Source organism: Lactuca serriola, chromosome 4 (assembly GCF_051521515.1).
Source record: "Lactuca serriola cultivar US96UC23 chromosome 4, Lser_US96UC23_V15, whole genome shotgun sequence".
NCBI classification, from domain to species: Eukaryota; Viridiplantae; Streptophyta; class Magnoliopsida; order Asterales; family Asteraceae; genus Lactuca; species Lactuca serriola.
In genome coordinates this window covers 316,845,601-316,851,600 of record NC_136411.1, presented here as the reverse complement: position 1 = coordinate 316,851,600, position 6,000 = coordinate 316,845,601, and positions in this window count along the sequence as shown.

Below are 6,000 nucleotides of genomic sequence, written 5' to 3'. Positions count from 1 at the left end.
TCGTTACGAGACCACTTGGTCATTTATAACTATATTTGGAAATTTATGTATATTCATCTTGTCATTTCTCATAAATTGTAGTTTGGTATTTTTGACCCAATTATCTTAATAATAAAATAATTGACTCTAAATATTGGTTTGACCCATTTTAGCCCTTCTTTAATAAAGATGACAATTTTAGTCCCTTTTATAAAAAAATGACATTTTAAGTCCTTAAATCATTTTCTTGACACATTTGACCTATAGACTTACTCAATTGATGTTTTTAGCCCAAAATTTACCCTTTGACAGTTTCAGCCCTTCCATAAAAGTATTTTTCGGGCAAAGCCCAAACTTTTGCAACTTTTACAATTTTTGCCCAAAATCCAAAATCTTTACATTTTTTTGTCCTTTTTAGTAAAGAAACGCATTTTAACCCTTGAAATAATTTTGTTTACCTTTTTATCCCCTGTTTTGAGAAAATTTTCATTTTAGCCCTTTGAAAATCAGAATTTTCGCAACTTTAGGAATGATGAATCCGGACCCACAATTCTTTTTGAATTGATAGGTACCGCATACCATCTTTGGTCTCTGTTGCGGTCCTAACTGAAGTTACTTATGATAGATGGTTTTGATATATCTTGTGTACCGCAACCATATATCATATTTATCCTTCAATGGTCCTTATTGTTTGTTACTACTAATCCTTGTTCAAGTGTTCTCCTTAGCTCTTCTACTGCAGTCATCCAACCGCCCATCCACAATGCCAAATGATCCATTGCAATGAAGTCTCAGTCCGCAATCACATTGACTTATTTCTCAACGGTTTCATTAATTCTTGAATCATGGTGTGCTATTTAATGATCCTTCATTAAATAAGAAAAACATTCTCAAAATTTCAACATTCTTTTTGCAGCACATCACTGTTTCATTCTTTTAAATAAACCTGTCTCAAACCTATTTTGGGTATGATGACAAAAAGAACAGTTTTCCATAAAAGAAATCTTTTAAGAAATCTTGTTTCCTTAAACTGTCCCTTCTCCTACCCCCAAAACGTCTAATCTGTTTCAACTTCTACTTTATACAATGGATCGACCCCCTCACCACACATTCTTCAGACGTGGGGCAACAGGGTCTGACACATCATTTAATGATCCGTTTTTCTTAATATTAAAAAAAAACACAACAACTTTCATTAAAACATGAGTGGCTGGGATTGATTTCCTTAATCAAAATAAAAACCAAGCGTTTTTACCCTTATTCTTTAATTAGGGTAAATCCAATAAATTTAAAATCTGCCACTTTAAAATCTTTCTTTTCCTCCCAAGAAAGCTTTACGCTTTCTAAACCCTCTAAGACGATCTTCTTCTTCTTCATCTTCTTGCACTCTGGTTTTCCGCAAGTTCTTCAAACTTTTTGAAAATGGTGAAATCAAACATCTCAAAGAAACAATCCAAGGCATCTACTTCCGCTTCAAGGAACGCAATGCCATTGATTGCTTCAAGAAATTTTAGGGCAGTTTTTGATGTGTAGTCTTTCTACAATGATCCAATCAAGCTAATGATCAAGTTCTTGAAAAATCATCCTCTATTTGGTCCTTTCGATACCTTCACTGATGTTGTTCCACTGTCGACATTTTAAAAATGTGCTTTCTCTGCCTATCGCCCTCTTAACAATCTCCAAGAGGTTCATCTGAATCTGGTGAACGATTCTTTGTTCATTATGACCAAGGAAAAATTCCTCACTGCTATCAATCTGTTAGTTCATCCTTCAACCAAGTTTTTCACTCCAAGCATGGCGGACATTCTTTCTGCACTCTACCAAATGGGTTACCAGAAGAAAATCAAAGGCATAGGTGAATTCAAGAAAAATCAATTGCCTGTGGTGTGGCAGTTTGTTTGCTATTTTGTGATTCGCAGCCTGTCAAGAAGAACCGGAGGCACCGATAACATGGGTCTCAAGCTATTGGAGTTGGTATGGAGTATTTTCACTGACCACGATGTCAACTATAGTCAAATCTTGTGGGATGACTTCTTACAGTACATTCCCAAAGAGAGCCCAAGAGAAAACCCTACCGAACTCACATTTGCCAGGTTCTGGTCTCTATGCATCTCAGACCTTCATGTGGATGCATGACTTAGCATGGGCAATGACATCAACCTCTTCATCACCAAAGATCTCAAAAGGTACACTCCTTTTAAAGATCAATCAATTTTTGGCCCTATTCGACGTTTACCTATCCACATATTGACTACGATCGGACTTGAAACTGCAGACGTCACTGAGCATATAGAGGCTACGGAAGGTATTGACCCATACCTTCCTACCCCACCTCTTTCCACTCAACAAATTGTAACTTCTACCAAACCCACTCAACCTGGAAGCATCGCAACTCCATCTACTACTACCTCACATCTGCCGTTGGCCAAAAGGCTTAAGCAATTGGTTAAAGCCAACAAGGGACCCCGCAACATCTCTAAGAAAAATACAACCCCCACAAAGAAGAAAGCTGCTCCCAAGAAAGCAGAAGCATCAAGGAAAAGGAAACTTGTAGAAATAGCTCATTCGGATGACAAATCAAATCACAACCAAGCTCAATCTTCCTCTAGTGATTCTGATGATGATGCACAACCCATCTCTATCCTCAAGAAATGGAAAACCCAATCCACAAACCAAATGCATGACCGGACTGATGCCGCAGCCTCTCAAACGGCTCCGGTAGTCCTTAGGGTGGCCACACACCCATTCAATACCACCATTGAATTCCACTCAGACACAGAAAGTGTGTTTGTTTCACCTCAACGTGGAGACTCACCCACAGCTCAATCCCAAGGGGATAGAACTGGTTCTCGCCCTAAGGTCTCCAGGGCTTCCCGTCTACACTTCTTTTCCCCTGAGGAGTTAAAATCCATCCTTTTGTCTGTAACCCAAACACTGCAAACACCTTCCCAACCGCAGGGCAATTCTTCAGCCTTTGCCAGAATTGAGCCGAGGCCAGACTTGACCACAGGTCAAGGAGACCAAGGAAGCTTAGGAAATCCTACTCCGCTTACACCTTTTCCAGGTGGTTTAGGCATGGTGAGCACAAATGTGCAAGGATTCGTGAACCCGAGGGACACCTCGGCGTCTTGAAGGAATTAACAGAATAGATCTCAACGAATCATGGAGTACGTATCAAATAACCAATGAAGCTGGAGCAAAGAAATATGCCGCTTTCCGTAGGGCATTTCAAGCAAGAAAGGCTCTCCAAACAAAATAGCTTCAACAGAAATAGCAGGAAATTCAATCCGTAGCCAAGTACTGGGCAGATGCAATCAACAACACCAATACCATATCCACCATTCTGGAAGTACAAGAGTGAATGTCCGAAATGGCTAAGACAATCCGCAAGGCTCAGTCCACTCATGGTGGTGAAGGTACATCTAAACTCCCTCCAGCTCCAACTCCAACTGCTAGAGATTCTCAAGACGAGGCCACTGCAATCGAAGTTAGCTCAGCTCTTACCTTCGGTTTCGATGATTTTGATCTCAATGAGGTAAATCAGCCTAATCCCTTCTGATGATGACCTGATGATGTTTGATGAGGAAGAAGAATCGAGTGGCTCTCAACACTCAACCTCCAAGCCTAAAGAGAAAAAGAAGAAAAAGAAGATGATTGTGTCCAGAAAAGAATTTTTGAGTCTACAAGCCAAAGTAGATTAGATTCTTGATGCGGTTAAGTCCACTCAATCATAATCTGAATACATTCCAGGACCTCAGTCCTTAATCAAACGAATTGAAAGACTGGAAACCCGTGAAAAACTGGCTGCAGAGCGAATTTCTTTGAAAGTTGAAATGGGAATCCGATCCCTGGATACAAGTCGCCAGGCTGATTATAAGCAATTCATGGCTACTGCGGAGCGCCTCATCTCTGAGGTATCCGCAATCAAGGAAGATTTACAAACAGCCATTGCGAACCAGTTAACTCACTCACAGAAGCTGATAGATGAGACTCACACTGCCTATAAGTCCACTATCTTAGTCCTTCAATCAACCATCAACAGACTTCAACGATCCTTATCGTTCAATTTTCATAGCCCCGAGATTCTTTAACTTACAAAGGAAATTCATCGAGTACTCTTCAACTCCGCCATCCCAGATCATCAGCAACTGGTTGATGTTCTTAAAGCTCAATTTCAGGAGGTGTGTGCCAAAGTCGATGGTCTTAAGCAATGGCTTGAGGAAGCTCCGAGTTTGCATTCCTCAAGAGGGGGAAGTGACGAAGACCATCATTCAAACAACATCTCTCATCATAGGAGCCCCCCATCATAATTGAAAAAATTCCCTCATCGCAACCATCTACTAATCAGAAACCACCGCAACATCGCTCTCCCTCGCAACAAAAAATCACCCAAGAAATTTCTCCTGAACGACCGGTGACTCCTCCCTGCTTCAAAATTTTGGCTTCTGACATGTCATGTACAAGCTCCAATGAATCTCCCACTACAAAACAGAAAAAAGCTGACTGGAAAGCAACTAAATTTGTTGAACTAGTCTGGAGAGAATACGGTTTCGACACCAGCATGGATGAATCCTTGATCAATTCTTGGATTAACCCCCACCGAAGACTGTTGGATGATGACTACAAACCCTACCTTACTTATGCTTAACCTCCTTCTGACGGTTACTGGGATGTTCCAATCTCCCCAAATGCTAAATACTTCATTGTATTTGAGCCCTTTGACCGCAGCTTACCTGATCACAAAAGACTGCCCATGGAATTCGAAAGACTCGATCATTTCCATGCTTAACATGCTTCCTCAATAGAGAAAATCTGGTCGAATGATAGACCATCCGCAGTCAAGAACTTCAAGCCGCGGAAATTCATGAAAGTTGACTTCATCCAATATACTCTTACAAGAAGGAATCAGGACTATGTCCGCACCCAAGCTGACTTCCCATGGATGAATCCAGAAGAAGTCTTCTTGATAGCTAAGGTGTTCCAGAACAAAGTTGAAAAATATCCAAAGATGAAGATAGCACTGGAAAGGGCAAATACTTTTCTCAAGGAAACTCTCTACGACTTCGCCAAAATTGATGTAGATGTTCACCCGACTCTTGCAAAGAAGTTTGATCTACCACCACTTGATCCTACCCCAATGCTTACCGAAGGATTCCAAGAAAGATCTCTTGGCGCAACCAACTATCCTAACCTTGGAATTATTTTCAAACGTAGGGACAATGAAATCAAGTATTTCATCTCTATGACCACAATGCATCGACTCACAAGGAAGCAACTCGAAGTTTCCAGAACCGCAATGGAAAAATCCAAACACACCACTGCTGAAGTCAAGTTTGAAATTCTAAGGAGGATCACATGGTTGGAAAGTGTCAGAAAATTTTGGTGGATTCTCATCAAGTTCCTTAAACTTGATACATGAAGGAAAGTTGAAGAGGTCACGTAGGGATAAATTTTTGAATCATGGAAGTGACCCTCTTAAATTTTGTCTACCACAACTCTCAAGATCCGCAATCATCATTGATCAGCTACCGCATCCGCAGCCATCATCATCCGCAGTCACTATCTTACATTGTTAGATTAGTCTTTTATCTGTTTGTCTTAGTATACACTCTTTTGTCCAGTATGTCTTACATGGCTACTCGTAACAGTTAGAACTAATGTAATCTGTGAGTCTCTATAAATAGAGCTCAATCTTTCTAATTTAATACATCTTTGAGTCTATCAATTACATCTCTCAATTACGCATCTTAATTCTCTCCTTACTCTCAAAGTTCACTAGAACATAACTGAATATTATTTCTCTTCGGAGCAAGTCATTCTTGACTTAATCACTAAGTTTGATCGCATTTACTAACTTGGTCTAAATGCATTCCATGTTATGAATCAACTTATGTGTATACTTGATATATCACCTGCTATCATTTACATTTCCGCACCTAACTTTCTAACTATCTAACTCTACTTATTATTATTGTTGAGCTTTTCTTGATCCTTTGAGATTAACTATTTCGTAACTATACT